Consider the following 19,255-nt stretch of genomic DNA (forward strand, 5'->3'; position numbering starts at 1 on the left):
TCTCTGTTTTAAACGTACTTGAAATCTGCAACTGATTCAAACAAGCTCTTCCGGCAACTTCACCAATATCCAGCTAAAGATCCACTAACTCCTCTTCCTTGATTCTCATCCAAGCTATTGTTAAGCACTTCCGACTCAACGCGTCTGCCACCACATTCGCCTTTCCAGAATGATAACTTAGTTCAAAATAATAATCCTTTAGCAACTCCATCCATCTCCTTTGATGCATATTAAGCTCTTTCTGATCAAAGATGTACTTGAGACTCTTATGATCAGAAAAGACGCTAAACTTCACTCTGTACAAGTGGTGTCTGGTGCGGAATTTATAACCACAAACTAACCGGCAAGTGCACCGGGTCGTACCAAGAAATACCTCAGGTGAGTGAGGGTCGATCCCACGAGGATTGATGGATCAAGCAACAATGGTTGAGTGATTGGCTTAGTCAGACAAACATAAAAGAGTGTTTTGGTATTCAAAAGCATTAACAATAATTCAGAAATTAAAACAACAAGCAGAAAATTGATGAGAATAATATATGGAGAAACAGTTAAGGCTTCAGAGATATCTATTTTCCGGATTGACTTTTCTTACTAACTATTTTAATCATGCAAGATTCAATTCATGGCAAACTATATATGACTAAGCCCTAATTCCTTAGACCTTCTTAGTCTACTCTAACTTTCATCAACCGCCAATTCATTGGTCACTTAATTCCAATTAGAGGGTGAAGTTCAAATCTAGTTTATATGCCACAAAAATCCTAATTACCCAAATATAAGAGGATTATATGTCACGTATCCCGTTAAGTCCAGAAAATTAGAAATTTAGGAGAATATGTTTTCAAGCTGTTGTTCAAGTAAAGAGCTTTTCCAAGTTATACAAGAACTCAATTAGAAAAAGGGTCATACTTCCGTTCCACCCAAATTCATAAGATAAAGAACGAAAATAATTCTTGAATTATAAATCAGTACATGAATTAAAATAGAAAAATAATAGTATCAATCCATACAATAGACAGAGCTCCTAACCTTAACAGTGGAGGTTTAGTTGCTCATGGTTCAGAGAGAAAACTAGGATTCTGAAAAACTGTAAATTGCGGAATGAGGTAGAAGAGAAGAGAGCCCCGAAGGGCTGATTCTTTTTCCTTTTATATCTAATCCTAATTAATGTAAAATATATTTTCTAAAACTAAAATAATATCTTTTCCTAATTGTAAATAAAATAAAAGTTGAATCAAAAGTAATTTAATTGATCCATTCGGGGCTTGAAGAGTGTGGGGACCATTGGATTCATTAAGCTCCATGCTGAATTTGGCTTTTTCCAAGATCAACGTGGAGAAGGCAGCAAGTGCTCAGCGTGTTCCTTTGAATCCACGCTGAACTTGTCTTTTCCCAAGTTCAACGTGGAGAAGGCAGCAAGTTCAACGTGGAAGATGAAGAGGTTGCTGGAGAAGAAATGTGCACTATTATATATCGTTGGAAAGCCCTAGAAGTTAACTTTCTAATGCCACTGAAATCACGTCAATTAGACCTCTGTAGCTTAAGTTATTCCAGTTTTAATGCAAGGAGGTCAGGATTGACAGCATCATTCGCTTTCTCCCTTTTCTGCTACAAAACTCCATCAAATCCATCCGAATGCTACCTGAAATAAATAGAATTGTGAAAAACTCAAAGTGGCATCCATAGTGGCCAAAAGATATTTAAATTTTGATTAAACGTAGCAATTCAAGTACAAATTCACAAGGAAAAGATACATAAGATGCTCACGCATCAGAACACCAAACTTGAATTGTTGCTTGTCCTCAAGCAACCAAAATAAGTGCATGATTAAGATGTGAATTTGCATGAGAAGTGAGAGTTCAGTTATGCTCAAGTCTATTCTTAAAGTGGGGTTTATCTCCTGCAATTCTGAACAGTTTTGGCATCTCACTCTCCCTTGAATCAGAGGACTGTCAGTGTTATTCGGAATTAGAATCCGGATTATATTATGAATTCTCTAATCTTTATACTTCAGTTTAATCCTTGAACACAGCAAATTTCCTTTAATTCTCTTTTCTTTGGTGCTTTGCACCTTGAGCCTAGCCGTGACTTTAAATGTTTTGTCTCAAGGGTTACTTGACACAAAAACACCACAAGCACTTAACTGGGGAACTCTCTCTAAGTTCTGAATTTTCTTTCAGTTACTCCCAGACAGTGGTGCTCAAAGCCGTGTGCATACTCTGCTAAATGCATTTGGTCTCGACTCTAAATATTCTGTCTCAAGGATTACTTGACACAAGAACACCACAAGCATATGACTAAGGAAACAACTCTTTGATCTTTTAATCATATCTGACCTCCTTAGTCATTGATACTCAGAGCCTTGGACATTGCTTTTATTTTTCTTTTGCTGTTTCTTTTGCTTCAAGGATTAAGCTTTCACTAATTTTAGAGAAGTCATAATAGTTCTCTAAATTCTTGTTCCTTATACATCAACATCCTTTGATTCAAATTCAAATATGCATTGTTCATATCATGCATTCAAAATCACAAATAATACCATCACATTTAAGTAAATAAGACTATTATTCAATATAACTCAATCTCTCATGCAATACATCATTTTCTTTTGAAAATATATTTTTAAAACTAATTAAAATATATATATTTTTGTATTTTTTTTCAACTTTTTTTTGAATTAGATATATATAGTTATTTATTTATGCATTTATTTATGTATTTATTTATTATATTTTTTCTTTATATATATATATATATATATATATATATATATATATATATATATATATATATATATATATACACACGATAGATAGGGGGTTTATATATGTAAAAATATATAGGAGGGGGAGGGGGATAATTTATATATACGGTATATAAAGAGGGGGGGAGGGGGGTTAGTAATATAATTATATAGCCACCACTCACATAAACATCACAAAAATGACTTTATGGTAAAGACGCCTACGTGGCAAAATCTAAACCATACATTCAAAAGCCACACTTTTCACTTAAAACCGTAACTCTTCACAAAGAAAAGCGTCACCTAATGGAAAAAAGTAAATTAGAAGATTTAAGAGAAGAAATAATTAAATTATCAAAATTAATAGATCAAAAACTAATGATTTTAACTAATGTTAATTGTAATGACACCGAATTCCTAAAATCAATACAAAATGATTTTTCTCAAAATCTTTATTTTACTATAAGTTTTATTGAAGGACTTCAAAAACCTGAAAAAACTTACATTTCACATGGAATTTCTAAAAAATGCTACCATGGAAATGATTCCCCACATCTTTATCATACTTTTAACCCACAATTAAATTCTATAGTAGATATGCTTGAAGAAATTTTAGTATCCATAAAATTTCAAAGAAATAAGAAAAAAGAGGAACCTAATATAAACGAAATCAAACAGATATTAAATAAATATTTTCAGAAAGAGAATCCCAAAGAAGAAAATTTTCAAAATATAATCAACATAGCAGAATTAAAAGTAAAACCACCATTGAAATTATGAATATTGAAGAAAAATTAGAAGAAGTTACAATGCTTTTTAAAAAATTAAAAATGGCTCAGGAAAATAATATTATGGAACAGAGATTTCAAATAGAAGAAGAATTAGTAAATTCTGAAAATATAGAAAATGAAGAACACATCCTAGATTATTCAAGTGACGAAGAACTAGCAATTCCAATACAAGTAAAAAACGAAGCTGGAACATCTAAGGATAGTCAATCTCAATTTAAATGGGAAACATGTTTTGATAATTATGCTTTTAAAAAAGGGTTTATAAATAAAGATTCAAAATATACAAAAATACCATCAAAATACGTTCCTAAAACCCAGGAAATGGAAGGAGAAAGAATGCTCGATTTAGACTGTAAAAAGAATGAAAAAGAAATTTTCGAAAATTGGTTGAATTCCTTCTTATTAGAAGCCTTTACTAATCCAAAACTTAGTGAATTATCTGGAAGAGATATTTGGAATTACATAGGATTTCATACTAAAGGAACTATAAGAGATTATATGACATCAATAGAAAACCAAATAATAGAAGAATTAGCAACAAAAACAACAGCTTATGATAAGATATTACATATAATGATGATTCTATATAAAGAATTTTTTGGAAAAAATATTATAGATCATAGACAAGAAGTCTATAATAAAGAATATCAAGAAGCAAAAAACCATTTAGCTAATATTCAGATATATGATTTATGTAATGTGGAGTCTTATATATGTGAATATAGAATACATTATTACAAATTAAAAGAAGAAGATAAAAATCATTATCTTAGTATGTATATAACAAAACTTCCATATCCTGCTAATGAATTTATAATGGGAAGATTTATAAGAGAAATAAATAGGGGAACAATTGAAAATAATTTTGGTGGAGCAACCTCTGCAATAAGAGAGGAAATAAAAGAACGTTGTATGCAAGAAGCGACTCAAAAAATATTTGCAAATATAATTAGAATTTGCTGTCAGGATAATGAAGAGATACCCCAAAAATATGGTCTTAATAAAAATTTTCAAAGAAAAAGAAAATATCAATTTATAAAAAGAAAATACTATCCAAACTGGAGAAAAAAGAGGTATTTTAGAAAAAGAAATAATAATAAAAACAAAAGACAAAAAAGTGACTATTGCCCAAATAAAAAAGAAAATTGTAAGTGTTGGTATTGCCAAGAAGAAGGACACTATGCAAATGAATGTCCAAAAAAAAAGATAAAAAGGATCTTACCAAACAAATAGAAATTGCTAAGTCTTGTTTCATGGAACCATTAGAAGAATCTGATGATAACCTAGACTATATTTTTGAATATGTCTCAGAAACAGACTCAGAGACTGAGTAATAATGCCACATTTATTACTATAAAAATAACAGAAAAATTTATAAATGCTTTCATAGATACTGGAGCAACACAATGTTTTGCTAGTACAAATATAAAACTCGACTGGAAAAAATTAAAGAAACCATTAAGAGTTAGAATAGCTGACAAATCAATACATAAAATTGACCAAAAAGCAGAGATGGCTGAAATTTTTATTCAAAATTATAGGTTCATTGTTCCATCTATATATATGTTAGATTCTGGAATGGATTTTATCATAGGAAATAACTTTTTAAAGCTATATCATCCATTCATTCAAGAATTAACATATATAGTTTTAAAAGCTCCACACGATTCTTCAATAAATCAAAAATCAAAACGTATAAAAATACGAACTACTACTATAGATAAGATCTTAAAATTTAAAATATTTTCTATATTAGAGACATGTTATTTAAATTTATACTTTCAGATAAATATTCCAAAAAATAATCTTGAAATAAAGATAGAAGAACTTTTGGATGAAATTTGTGCTGAAAATCCTTTAGATATTAAAAATACAAATAACGAATTAGTAAGCATTAAATTAAAAGATCCTACAAAAGAGATAAATGTTCCAAATAAAATTCCTTATTCCGCAAGAGATAGAGAAGAGTTCTCATTAGAATGTAGAGATCTTTTGGAAAAAGAAATTATAAGATTAAGTAAAAGTCCTCATGCGGCTCCAGCCTTTTATGTCAAAAACAATAATGAAATTAAAAGGGGAAAACGAAGAATGGTTATTAACTATAAGAAAATGAATGAAGCAACTATTGGTGATGCTCATAAACTTCCAAGAAAAGATTCTATTTTAGAAAAAATTAAAGGAGCAACTTGGTTTTCATCTCTTGATGCAAAATCAGGATATTGGTGTAAGACCCAGAATCTTTGAAAAGTCTTATTATGATCAAGTCTCAAATCATATGGTTATTTATAGCCTTAATTTCGGAAATCACTTTATTAAATATAATTAAGGCAAGTTTTGATTTATGAGATTTGAGATAAGTTATGATTATTATCCAATTTCACAATTATTGGATTATTTTCTATATTCAGAGTATAAAGTTGGTAGTTGTGAAATAATAAGGATTTCTATATGATTTGAATTAAATAAGTAATATTTTCAATATTAATGCTGCTACTTTGGAAAATAAGGGATTTAATTATATTACTCCTAATTATTTGATTTGGATATTTTATTGAAAATAATTTGTGAAATTGGTGAGCAAATAATATTTTCTATATATAATTAGTGTTGGATTTAAATTGGGTTTCAATTACTATATTACCCTATTTTAAGTGAAATTACTAATTTGTCCCTAACCCTAATTTACACACACCTCACCAAAAGCAACACTCAGCCACCGAAACCCTAATCCAGCTACCCTCTCCCCCCAAAACTCAGCAGCAGCTGCGCAGCCCCTATGCTAAACACACACACGCTGTTCCTTGAGAAAGAAAGAAGGAAACAAACAAAGAAAGAAAGAGCGATCTGAGGGAGAGAAGGAGGGGAGGGCGGGCCTTCACCGCTGTCCAACCCGCCGCGCCTCGCCGCCAGTGCTGTCATTGTCACCATCGATGGAGGAGAAAGGGGAGAGCGCTCGCGAGGAGCTGCTGCAGAAGCCACCGCCGTGCACCCTCGTGCCGTCGCTGGAGATCTGGCCGTCAACGCCGATCATCCTTGCACTGCGTCAGAGACAGAACTGCGAACTGGAGGGAGTGCGACCCACAGCCACCAACAGAGAAGAAAGAGTGCGCGGGAATGGTGAAGCCGCCGCTGTCACCGTCGCGTGTGGAGCTGCCGCCGCGTTTGACCTCTGTTGCTGTTGCACTTCGACCGCCGCCGTTCTTGCCGCTGTCGAGCCGCGTCGGAAGGAAAACGCCGCCGCCGTGTGCTGTTAGAACTTCTGGAGCCGCGTTGAAGCTCGCTGCGAGAAGAGGAAAAGACTAGGGCTAGCGCCATTATGCTTGGTAAGGACCTGCAGCAGCTGCTGCTCCTGCTCTGTTCTGCTTTATTCTGCCCTCTGTGTAATGGTTATACTTGGTGCCATTCTGTCCGCTAGAGCTGTTGTCATCGATTTGGAGTTGCTGCGGAATGGGGCCACTAGGAGAGTAGTGCTGCTGCTAAACCACAGGCTCTGCGGCCGAGACTCTGCCGCCGAAGAACACTCTTCCGGTAAGGGTTTTAATTGAGGTTTTTGCCTTTTTGGAATTCGTGAAGGTTTTAATGCTGCGTGGTTTTTCTAGTTGATCCACCAGAGCTTCTGGCCACCGTCGGAGCTATTGTCGGGGTCGGTTCAAAATTGCAGCTGCCTCATTGTGTTATTCGGTAAGAAGTTATGTGTCGAGAAGCCTCGCGTTAGTATCCTGTTATGTTTAGTTAACGAATATGAGTTTTGGTAACGTGGGGTCGAGTCCTGATTATTATATGCTGCTATTAGTGTTGCTATGGTTGTTGCGAATGTGGCTTGAAGCTGAGGTTGCGGTTGTTGTTGATTTCGGGTTGAGGTGGAAAGGACTCTGTGACGCGTTTGAGTTATGGATTTGCGTTCTAAGGTAGGGGCGATTTCCAAAAAACTATGTTTTATGTATTGGAATTATTACATATGGTTACTGATGTGAGACAATTGGTATTTGGTGATTGTATCTGCCTTGTGTGTTATTGGATTGTCTCGAATGGTTGTGGATGTTTGTTTGGCTGAATTATTGTGCGGCTTGTGAAATATAATGTTTTGAAGTTGATTCTTTAAAGATTTGAAATCTGAGTTTGATCCGTTGAGCATTGATTTGAATTGAGTCAATTATTTTGATAATGTGAAAGGTCAGACGCACTTTTGAATTCAGCCTGGTTTACTTTAATTGACTTGGTTTTGGACAAATGATTTGTTATTGAGCCGTTTCTTTAAAGCTTTGGAAATGAGTTAAATTGGTGGATATTGATTTGATTTTGAAATGGTTTCCTTGAGATATGCCACTGAGGCGACTGTTGGATTTAGCGTGATTTTGAATTGATTTTTGGGTTCTGGACTGTTGAAAAGGATTGAGGAACGGTTTAGTTGGGACCCGAATCGGGTGGCAAAGTCCAAGTTTTAGGGGAGATGCTACCGAAATTTCTATAAAAACCGAGGCTTTATTTGAAATGTTATTTGGGAAATTTTGAGTTTAATGCCTTTCCTATTTACTTGGAAGATTGTGAATTTAGGGCTTCTTTTATTACCTTTACTTAGAACAATTATGAAAACGATGAAGCTACGCTTTGAAAGAATTATTGAAAAGAGAATCATGATTTCTCCTTATTTTTTTAAGAAGAATAGTATGTCTTTGGGTACAAGTTATTCGAAAGAGAATTTTGCCTTGAGGCTGCTTTAAAAGGTAAAACGGGCTTATGTTTTTCTCTATTAAACATAAAGAGTGTCCATTGGAAGAGTTTTCATGATTTTAAAAGGAATTGGATTTCGATTGACGAACCTCATTATTTTGACGTTTGAATAAGATTCAGAGCACCCTTTGAACTCTAGTTTAACATAACAAAAATGATTCTCTTATCAGTTTGAAACGCTTCAGATTTAATTATGGAATTGAATCCGGTTTTGTTTAAGTAAAGGAAATGGCTTTGAAAGAAGTAAATGATTATGTGACTCGGTTTGGCTTAGATCTTATTTTATTACTCAAATCGGAAAGCCAATGTTTTAATGATTTTAAATGAATTTGGCGAAATGAGTTATGTTATTCTCCCCTAAAGACTTGGGACTCTGCCGAGAAACTTTTGTTATAAAATCCCATTGTTGGATGGGTGATTTTGAATATCTCAAAGAGGCTTTTAACTTGCCATGATTATGGAAGTTTTGGAAAGAGGATGTCGAAAGTGGCATTGTTTTAAAAAGGGAATTTACCTTGAGTAAAAGTGGCTTATGAGCCTGAGATGATTTGGGAAATGAGATCTTTAAAGCCAAGGCTGAAAAGAGTTGAAACTTGATTTCAAAGTGAAATGAATTGAGAAAATGATTTATGGCTTAAATGCTGATTTCATAAATCTGATGATTTTGAATGGTGGAAGTGCTGTTTTATTATGAGCCGGAATGGCTATGTATGATTATGAATATTGACTGGTTCTGGATTGAACCGTGAGCCAAAATGGTTGTGTGTGATTATCAATATTGGCTGGTTCTGGACTGAACCGTAAGCCGGAAGGCTGAGATGGATGTTGATCCATGGATGAGAATGAATGCATGTATATGCTGAATTATTGATAATTGTGATTTTTGCACTTCCACTATTGGAGATGAGGGTTTCCCTGGGTAGTAGCAATGGCTAGCCACCATGTGCTTCAGGTTGAGACTCGAAGCTCTGTTAACCCAATATCGTAAGTGTGGCCGGGCACTGTGAAAGGCCCGGATGAGCTCGCCCCCATAAATATTCACCAGTGATGGTGATGGATAAATATTCACCAGTGAGGGTGATGGATATGGATCATGATTATGATCAAGTTTATGATGAGTATAACTCGAGTTGGGGATGCACGACAGAGGGACAGTCCAATGGTTAGCTACCAGGACTTGTCGGGTTGGCTCTATAACCGACAGATGATATCATCAGCCACTAGGGACAGGCATGCATCATATGCATTTGTGTGACATTGGTTGGGTGTGCATATTATACTTGGTTTGCCTATGTGATTAATTGCTAACTGTTCTACTTGTAATAACTGTTTGTTTGTGCTTGAACTTCCTATCTGTGTTTGCATCTGGGACTCTGTTGGATTGTGGTGATTGGTTGTTGGTTGGATTGTTTGGGCCTAGGGCCGTGGTTGGAAAGAGATGAACTGATGGTTGATTTCGGTTTTGTGTTTCTGGTTTGGAATAAAATTATGAAAGGCTATTTTGGTTCCGCATAGATAAACCATTTTGAAAGGGTTTTGAGTTTTGAGAATTGAACGGTTCTTCTTTCCGAAAATGTTTCCGACTTTACTTTCATTGTAAACCATTGTTTTTGAAAGGGGCATAAGACGGTTATGAATCACTGGTACGGTTTATCTTCATGTATCCTATTACAGTAATTCCCAAAAACCCTCTACTGAGAACCCTTTCGAGGATGATGTTCTCACCCCCCTACATTTTTCCCCCTTTCAGGATATGGGCGCAGAAGTCACGAAGAGTTTATTTTGTTTTTGAGATGCTCTATGTTGCTTTAGATTATTATTTTTGTACCCTCGACTTTATCTTGATTTATTCTGTAAGAGGGATAGGAATCGTATTGGTTAATGTTTGTAATATTATTTATGTATATGTATGTATATATATGGATGTACTCTTTATGAGTTTTTGTAAGTTGTATGGTATCTATGGATGTACGTTATCGAACGAAAGTAATTTTCGAGAGCGGTTTTGCGGTTTAAAGTTTCAAACAGGCTCATATTTTAGTATTAAATAGTATAAAAGTCGTCGTAATGTCCGAGCTATCAGAGTCGCGCAGCCGGAAGCGCGAGCTCTGGTAGTTAGGGTGTTACATTATGGTATCAGAGCAGTTCTTCCTGTAGAGCCTGAGGAATGGACTGACTATGCTTCAATTGCATACTCTGAGTGTTTGTCATGTATTAGGTCTTGTCGAATGACGAGGATTAGAGCTTTATGCACATGACGGTCTATTGATTTAACGCTGTTAGTCTTGTATTGCATAATTCCTGAGATTAAGTTTGGCCGGCTTAATACTAGTGAATTATGTATATGAAAGCACTGATGGGTTATCATAGATGAAATACGAGTTTTGAGTAAAGCGAATCGCGGGTTTTGGGAACGTTAGAAACTATTTCTCGAGGCTATTCAGTTGTGTGTCTTGAATTCTGTTTGAGTTGACCTGTTCTTTTGTATCCTAACTTGAAGTCCTTGTTTTCTAATCCTTTGGAAAGTAGTTTGATTTTTTCAACTCTATTCTTCTATCCATATGCATTCTTGTTTGACCTTAAGTGCACATGCTGGTTTAAGATCCTTGTTGCATCTATCTTCCTCTGTTTGAGTTCTTCTTGATTCATGTGTTCCTTGATGTAGCATTGAACTTGTCTTAATGTGCCGTGACTTTTAGCTCCGGGTTCCGAGTTCATTCTTAGAGAACTTGTTGATTCAGTTTTCCTCTTATTTGACAGTGATTACAGCTAATTTTGAGATTTTTATAAAAAATTGCTGTTGATTAGATACATACTTATCTATATATGGACTTTGAAGATTTCTTATATAGTTTAACAATTATTTACTCCTAATACCTCGACTGTACTTTTACTGGTTTATAGAACTGCACCTACTTAAAATACAAGTTGACTTTCTAGTAACTTTACTATAGTTCCAATGGACATCTTCATTTGATTACGTATTTGGATATTTTTCAAAATTTTGGGAAAGAAAGGGAATTTTTCACTTTTATCCCGGTTGAGTTTCATTTGATAAACTTTACTTAATTCATTTCGATTTGAGTTTGATTTAGCATACTACATGGCTTATGCCATTGTTGTTTTTTTTGAAAATGTTGGACTCATAACTTTCTTCTTATGAGCGGACTCGTTCCTTCTTAAGCTTTTCACCTCTATGAATGTCATACGTGATTCTGTTTTTAACTAATCTTTTACATCTTGTGAACATTACCATTGATCTTGGTTTGTCCTCTCTTGTGAATCTCATCCTTATATGAGTTAGTTTGATTCGTTTTAAATTAGTGCATTGTTTATTCTCTCATTTTCTCTACAAGAGTTTTTAGTAAAAAATTTATCATTGAGAAATTACAAATGATTGAGTTGTCTTTTTCTATGACTTTTGTATTCTTTTGGATCAATTGAAAGCTTGTTTGATGACTCATGCCTAGTGAATCTTGTTTGAACTACTTTGATTTAAGATCCTTTCTTGCAAGGCTTGACTCCTTTTTAGTACATCTTAAACTTCTTGAATGTTCTTCTAAGATGGTGATTTTAAGAACACTTTTGGAGTCTTGTTTTGAATTTTTTTAAAGAAGTTTTGAATTCTCTTGTAAAAAGTTTTAAACGGAATTTATTCTCTGTTGCTTGATTTAGATTGAAACCATTGTTCAATTTTGACGAAGTTAATTTAAAGTTGGGATGCGCTATTTTAAATGAAGTTTTGAAGAACTTCCTTGTTTAGTGGAAATCGGTTCGTTTGTAACGCACTACTTATTTCCTTTACCAAATTGTAAGTAAATTTTTACTTCGGAGTTTCTTTTCTAAAAAGAGTTTAGCTTCCTCTTTCGTACTTACTATAAATGTTATGCACGCTTGTTTGAATATGGACTTTGGGAGTTTCTGAACAAGCATTTGATTCTCTCTTGAGTTTTGTGAATTACTTTTGGTTAAGATTGTGCACTTAACTAATTTTCTAAAATATTGCCAAGCCGGTGTGCATCTTGTTTTTAAAATTCTACATGATCTATTTCAACATGAAATTGTATTGAAGTGAAGCCACGTTTATGCTATTGCTACCCTCTTGAAGAATGTTTGTTGCTCAACTTTTCTTCTAGACTGCAAAGTGATTTTTTCGCAAGTTTTCGACTCTTTCATGAACAATGTATTCGAAAGTATTTTTAATCATGCTCGAGTTCTGTGAGCTTTGTCTTGGGTTTGAAATATTCTCTTCTGTAAACCTCATGCTTCCTCGACTCAGCTTGAGTTTGTTTTAAACTAATGCGCTGATTTTCTGCTTATCGGTCCTATTGAATTTCTATGATCCAAGGGTTATTTTTGAAGTTGTCAATGAAATTGTGTCTAGCAAACTTCATTACTTGAGCATCCTTGTTTATCTGGAATTGGATATATTCTTTCAAATTTATGAGTATCGTCTTTGACAATTGTCTCCCCATTCTAAGATCTCGTATTCTTCTGAGTAGACTCGAGAATTGTTTTGATATCACGTGTGACTTGTAGACGTAGTAATGCGATGCGTTGGTTCTTTAAGACGTGATGTGTATACGGAAGTTGAAGCGGTAGGTGTGCAACGTATGAGTTGTGGGCGTTTTGTTTCTTGCGAACGGGTTTGGGGTTGTCAGGCTTGTGATCAAATTTGGGTTTGTAAAGTGCTTGATGGAGTTGGAAAGTTGAAACTTTGAGGTTGATATGAGATTAGTGTGCGGAGGTTGAGCACGTCGTTTTAACTCCATCTTGTTTGATAGCCGTTGATGCCTTGCCCCTTCTATCACATGATTGACCCATGTTATCTTTTGCATTGAGCCTACCTTGTAATGTTTACTTTGCACTCACACTTCTACCTTTACATCCTTATGCTTATGACAGTCAAAGTATTTGAAAATCGTATATAAGATTGTATTTTGAGATATTTTTGCTTCTTCCTTAAATGTGTTCAAGGGTGAACTGTTATGGAATTTCTTTCATTTTGTATCAATTTTCGAGGGCGAAAATTTTTATAAGGTGGGTAGAATGTAAGACCCAGAATCTTTGAAAAGTCTTATTATGATCAAGTCTCAAATCATACGGTTATTTATAGCCTTAATTTCGGAAATCACTTTATTAAATATAATTAAGGCAAGTTTTGATTTATGAGATTTGAGATAAGTTATGATTATTATCCAATTTCACAATTATTGGATTATTTTCTATATTCAGAGTATAAAGTTGGTAGTTGTGAAATAATAAGGATTTCTATATGATTTGAATTAAATAAGTAATATTTTCAATATTAATGCTGCTACTTTGGAAAATAAGGGATTTAATTATATTACTCCTAATTATTTGATTTGGATATTTTATTGAAAATAATTTGTGAAATTGGTGAGCAAATAGTATTTTCTATATATAATTAGTGTTGGATTTAAATTGGGTTTCAATTACTATATTACCCTATTTTAAGTGAAATTACTAATTTGTCCCTAACCCTAATTTACACACACCTCACCAAAAGCAACACTCAGCCACCGAAACCCTAATCCAGCTACCCTCTCCCCCCAAAACTCAGCAGCAGCTGCGCAGCCCCTATGCTAAACACACACACGCTGTTCCTTGAGAAAGAAAGAAGGAAACAAACAAAGAAAGAAAGAGCGATCTGAGGGAGAGAAGGAGGGGAGGGCGGGCCTTCACCGCTGTCCAACTCGCCGCGCCTCGCCGCCAGTGCCGTCATTGTCACCATCGATGGAGGAGAAAGGGGAGAGCGCTCGCGAGGAGCTGCTGCAGAAGCCACCGCCGATCATCCTTGCACCGCGTCAGAGACAGAACTGCGAACTGGAGGGAGTGCGACCCACAGCCACCAACAGAGAAGAAAGAGCGCGCAGGAATGGTGAAGCCGCCGCTGTCACCATCGCGTGTGGAGCTGCCGCCGCGTTTGACCTCTGTTGCTGTTGCACTTCGACCGCCGCCGTTCTTGCCGCTGTCGAGCCGCGTCGGAAGGAAAACGCCGCCGCCGTGTGCTGTTAGAACTTCTGGAGCCGCGTTGAAGCTCGCTGCGAGAAGAGGAAAAGACTAGGGCTAGCGCCATTATGCTTGGTAAGGACCTGCAGCAGCTGCTGCTCCTGCTCTGTTCTGCTTTATTCTGCCCTCTGTGTAATGGTTATACTTGGTGCCATTCTGTCCGCTAGAGCTGTTGCCATCGATTTGGAGTTGCTGCAGAATGGGGCCACTAGGAGAGTAGTGCTGCTGCTAAACCACAGGCTCTGCGGCCGAGACTCTGCCGCCGAAGAACACTCTTCCGGTAAGGGTTTTAATTGAGGTTTTTGCCTTTTTGGAATTCGTGAAGGTTTTAATGCTGCGTGGTTTTTCTAGTTGATCCACTAGAGCTTCTGGCCGCCGTCGGAGCTGTTGTCGGGGTCGGTTCAAAATTGCAGCTGCCTCATTGTGTTATTCGGTAAGAAGTTATGTGTCGAGAAGCCTCGCGTTAGTATCCTGTTATGTTTAGTTAACGAATATGAGTTTTGGTAACGTGGGGTCGAGTCCTGATTATTATATGCTGCTATTAGTGTTGCTATGGTTGTTGCGAATGTGGCTTGAAGCTGAGGTTGCGGTTGTTGTTGATTTCGGGTTGAGGCGGAGAGGACTCTGTAACGCATTTGAGTTATGGATTTGCGTTCTGAGGTAGGGGCGCTTTCCAAAAAACTATGTTTTATGTATTGGAATTATTACATATGGATACTGATGTGAGACAATTGGTATTTGGTGATTGTATCTGCCTTGTGTGTTATTGGATTGTCTCGAATGGTTGTGGATGTTTGTTTGGCTGAATTATTGTGCGGCTTGTGAAATATAATGTTTTGAAGTTGATTCTTTAAAGATTTGAAATCTGAGTTTGATCTGTTGAGCATTGATTTGAATTGAGTCAATTATTTTGATAATGTGAAAGGTCAGACGCACTTTTGAATTCAGCCTGGTTTACTTTAATTGACTTGGTTTTGGACAAATGATTTGTTATTGAGCCGTTTCTTTAAAGCTTTGGAAATGAGTTAAATTGGTGGATATTGATTTGATTTTGAAATGGTTTCCTTGAGATATGCCACTGAGGCGACTGTTGGATTTAGCGTGATTTTGAATTGATTTTTGGGTTCTGGACTGTTGAAAAGGATTGAGGAACGGTTTAGTTGGGACCCGAATTGGGTGGCAAAGTCCAAGTTTTAGGGGAGATGCTGCCGAAATTTCTATAAAAACCGAGGCTTTATTTGAAATGTTATTTGGGAAATTTTGAGTTTAATGCCTTTCCTATTTACTTGGATGATTGTGAATTTAGGGCTTCTTTTATTACCTTTACTTAGAACAATTATGAAAACGATGAAGCTACGCTTTGAAAGAATTATTGAAAAGAGAATCATGATTTCTCCTTATTTTTTTAAGAAGAATAGTATGTCTTTGGGTACAAGTTATTCGAAAGAGAATTTTGCCTTGAGGCTGTTTTAAAAGGTAAAATGGGCTTATGTTTTTCTCTATTAAACATAAAGAGTGTCCATTGGAAGAGTTTTCGTGATTTTAAAAGGAATTGGATTTCGATTGACGAACCTCATTATTTTGACGTTTGAATAAGATTCAGAGCACCCTTTGAACTCTAGTTTAACATAACAAAAATGATTCTCTTATCAGTTTGAAATGCTTCAGATTTAATTATGGAATTGAATCCGGTTTTGTTTAAGTAAAGGAAATGGCTTTGAAAGAAGTAAATGATTATGTGACTCGGTTTGGCTTAGATCCTATTTTATTACTCAAATCGGAAAGCCAATGTTTTAATGATTTTAAATGAATTTGGCGAAATGAGTTATGTTATTCTCCCCTAAAGACTTGGGACTCTGCCGAGAAACTTTTGTTATAAAATCCCATTGTTGGATGGGTGATTTTGAATATCTCAAAGAGGCTTTTAACTTGCCATGATTTTGGAAGTTTTGGAAAGAGGATGTCGAAAGTGGCATTGTTTTAAAAAGGGAATTTACCTTGAGTAAAAGTGGCTTATGAGCATGAGATGATTTGGGAAATGAGATCTTTAAACCCAAGGCTGAAAAGAGTTGTAACTTGATTTCAAAGTGAAATGAATTGAGAAAATGATTTATGGCTTAAATGCCGATTTCATAAATCTGATGATTTTGAATGGTGGAAGTGCTGTTTTGTTATGAGCCGGAATGGCTATGTATGATTATGAATATTGACTGGTTCTGGATTGAACCGTGAGCCAAAATGGTTGTGTGTGATTATCAATATTGGCTGGTTCTGGACTGAACCGTAAGCCAGATGGCTGAGATGGATGTTGATCCATGGATGAGAATGAATGCATGTATATGCTGAATTATTGATAATTGTGATTTTTGCATATCCACTATTGGAGATGAGGGTTTCCCTGGGTAGTAGCAATGGCTAGCCACCATGTGCTCCAGGTTGAGACTCGAAGCTCTGTTAACCTAATGTCGTAAGTGTGGCCGGGCACTGTGAAAGGCCCGGATGAGCTCGCCCCCATAAATATTCACCAGTGATGGTGATGGATAAATATTCACCAGTGAGGGTGATGGATATGGATCATGATTATGATCAAGTTTATGATGAGTATAACTCGAGTTGGGGATGCACGACAGAGGGACAGTCCAATGGTTAGCTACCAGGACTTGTCGGGTTGGCTCTATAACCGACAGATGATATCATCAGCCACTAGGGACAGGCATGCATCATATGCATTTGTGTGACATTGGTTGGGTGTGCATATTATACTTGGTTTGCCTATGTGATTAATTGCTAACTGTTCTACTTGTAATAACTGTTTGTTTGTGCTTGAACTTCCTATCTGTGTTTGCATCTGGGACTCTGTTGGATTGTGGTGATTGGTTGTTGGTTGGATTGTTTGGGCCTAGGGCCGTGGTTGGAAAGAGATGAACTGATGGTTGATTTCGGTTTTGTGTTTCTGGTTTGGAATAAAATTATGAAAGGCTATTTTGGTTCCGCATAGATAAACCATTTTGAAAGGGTTTTGAGTTTTGAGAATTGAACGGTTCTTCTTTCCGAAAATGTTTCCGACTTTACTTTCATTGTAAACCGTTATTTTTGAAAGGGGCATAAGACGGTTATGAATCACTGGTACGGTTTATCTTCATGTATCCTATTACAGTAATTCCCAAAAACCCTCTACTGAGAACCCTTTCGAGGATGATGTTCTCACCCCCCTACATTTTTCCCCCTTTCAGGATATGGGCGCAGAAGTCACGAAGAGTTTATTTTGTTTTTGAGATGCTCTATGTTGCTTTAGATTATTATTTTTGTACCCTCGACTTTATCTTGATTTATTCTGTAAGAGGGATAGGAATCGTATTGGTTAATGTTTGTAATATTATTTATGTATATGTATGTATATATATGGATGTACTCTTTATGAGTTTTTGTAAGTTGTATGGTATCTATGGATGTACGTTATCGAACGAAAGTAATTTTCGGGAGCGGTTTTGCGGTTTAAAGTTTCAAACAGTCTCATATTTTAGTATTAAATAGTATAAAAGTCGTCGTAATGTCTGAGCTATCAGAGTCGCACAGCCGGAAGCGCGAGCTCTGGTAGTTAGGGTGTTACAATTGGCAACTTCGTTTAGACGAAGAAACAAAGAAATTAACTGCTTTTACTTGCCCAACAAAAGAATCAACAAGTATGTTGCTCTATGAATGGAATGTATTACCATTCGGATTAAAACAAGCCCTAGGTATTTATCAAAGGTTTCTGGATGAAAATCTAAAAGAGTTAAATGAATTTGTTCTAGTATACATTGATGATATACTAATTTTTACAAAACAGGATAAAGAAGATCATCTTCAAAACTTATTAATAGTTTTAGAAAGATGTAAAGAAAAAGGATTAGTTCTTAGCAAAAAGAAAGCAAGAATAGCAAAACAAGAAATAGAGTTTCTTGGATTAATTCTATCCACTCAAGGAAAGCTAAAACTTCAACCAAATGTTCTAGAAAAGATAAATTTATTTCCTAATAAAATAGAAGATAGAAAACAATTACAAAGATTTTTAGGATGTATAAATTATATTTTTGATCAAGAATTTTTAAAGAATATAACAGAATACGCTAAAAGCTTATTTCCAAAAATAAGTACTAAAAAAGAATGGAAATGGGATGAAAAAGATAGTATGCAAATTCAAAGAGTTAAAGAATTATGTGAAAAACTTCCAGAAGTTTATATTCCAGAAGAAAACGACTACTTAATAGTAGAAACAGATGCTTCAGACATAACCTGGTCAGGATGTCTAAAAGCTAAGAAAGCTATAAAAAGTTTGGAACAAGAAAAAGAATCACTAGATTCTAAATATTCTCCAAAGGAATTACTTTGCAGGTATATTTCAGGGACTTTTACTCCAACAGAACAGAGATATACCACTCATGAAAAGGAAACTCTAGCAGCAATTAAATCTCTTAAGAAATGGAAAATTGATTTACTACCCAGAGAATTTACATTAAGGACAGATTCAAGTTACCTAACAGGTTTCATACGATATAATTTAAAAGTTGATTATAATCATGGACGATTGGTAAGATGGCAATTATTTTTGTTACAATATCCAATAAAAAATTGAATATATTAAGGGTGACAAAAATGTTATTGCAGATACATTAACAAGAGAATAGAGTTCGTCTACAACGCATTAGATCAAGAAATTCAAAAATATGAGCAAGAACTCGAAAAATGCAAGCATTGTCAGCAAATAAGGACACAGATCCAATCCCTCAAGAAGGCCATTGAAGCAATGAAATCAACACAACAAGCAAAACCATCAGAGTTCAGCCAGCTAAGCATGGTGGACAAATCAAGTGAAGAAAAAATTTCAGAAAATAAAACAATTGCTGAAATTATTAAAAAATCCACCCAAGATAAAAAATATTATGTAATTTATAATGGCCCTATGAAAGGAGTATAT

Source organism: Arachis hypogaea, chromosome 17, assembly GCF_003086295.3.
Source record: "Arachis hypogaea cultivar Tifrunner chromosome 17, arahy.Tifrunner.gnm2.J5K5, whole genome shotgun sequence".
NCBI lineage: Eukaryota > Viridiplantae > Streptophyta > Magnoliopsida > Fabales > Fabaceae > Arachis > Arachis hypogaea.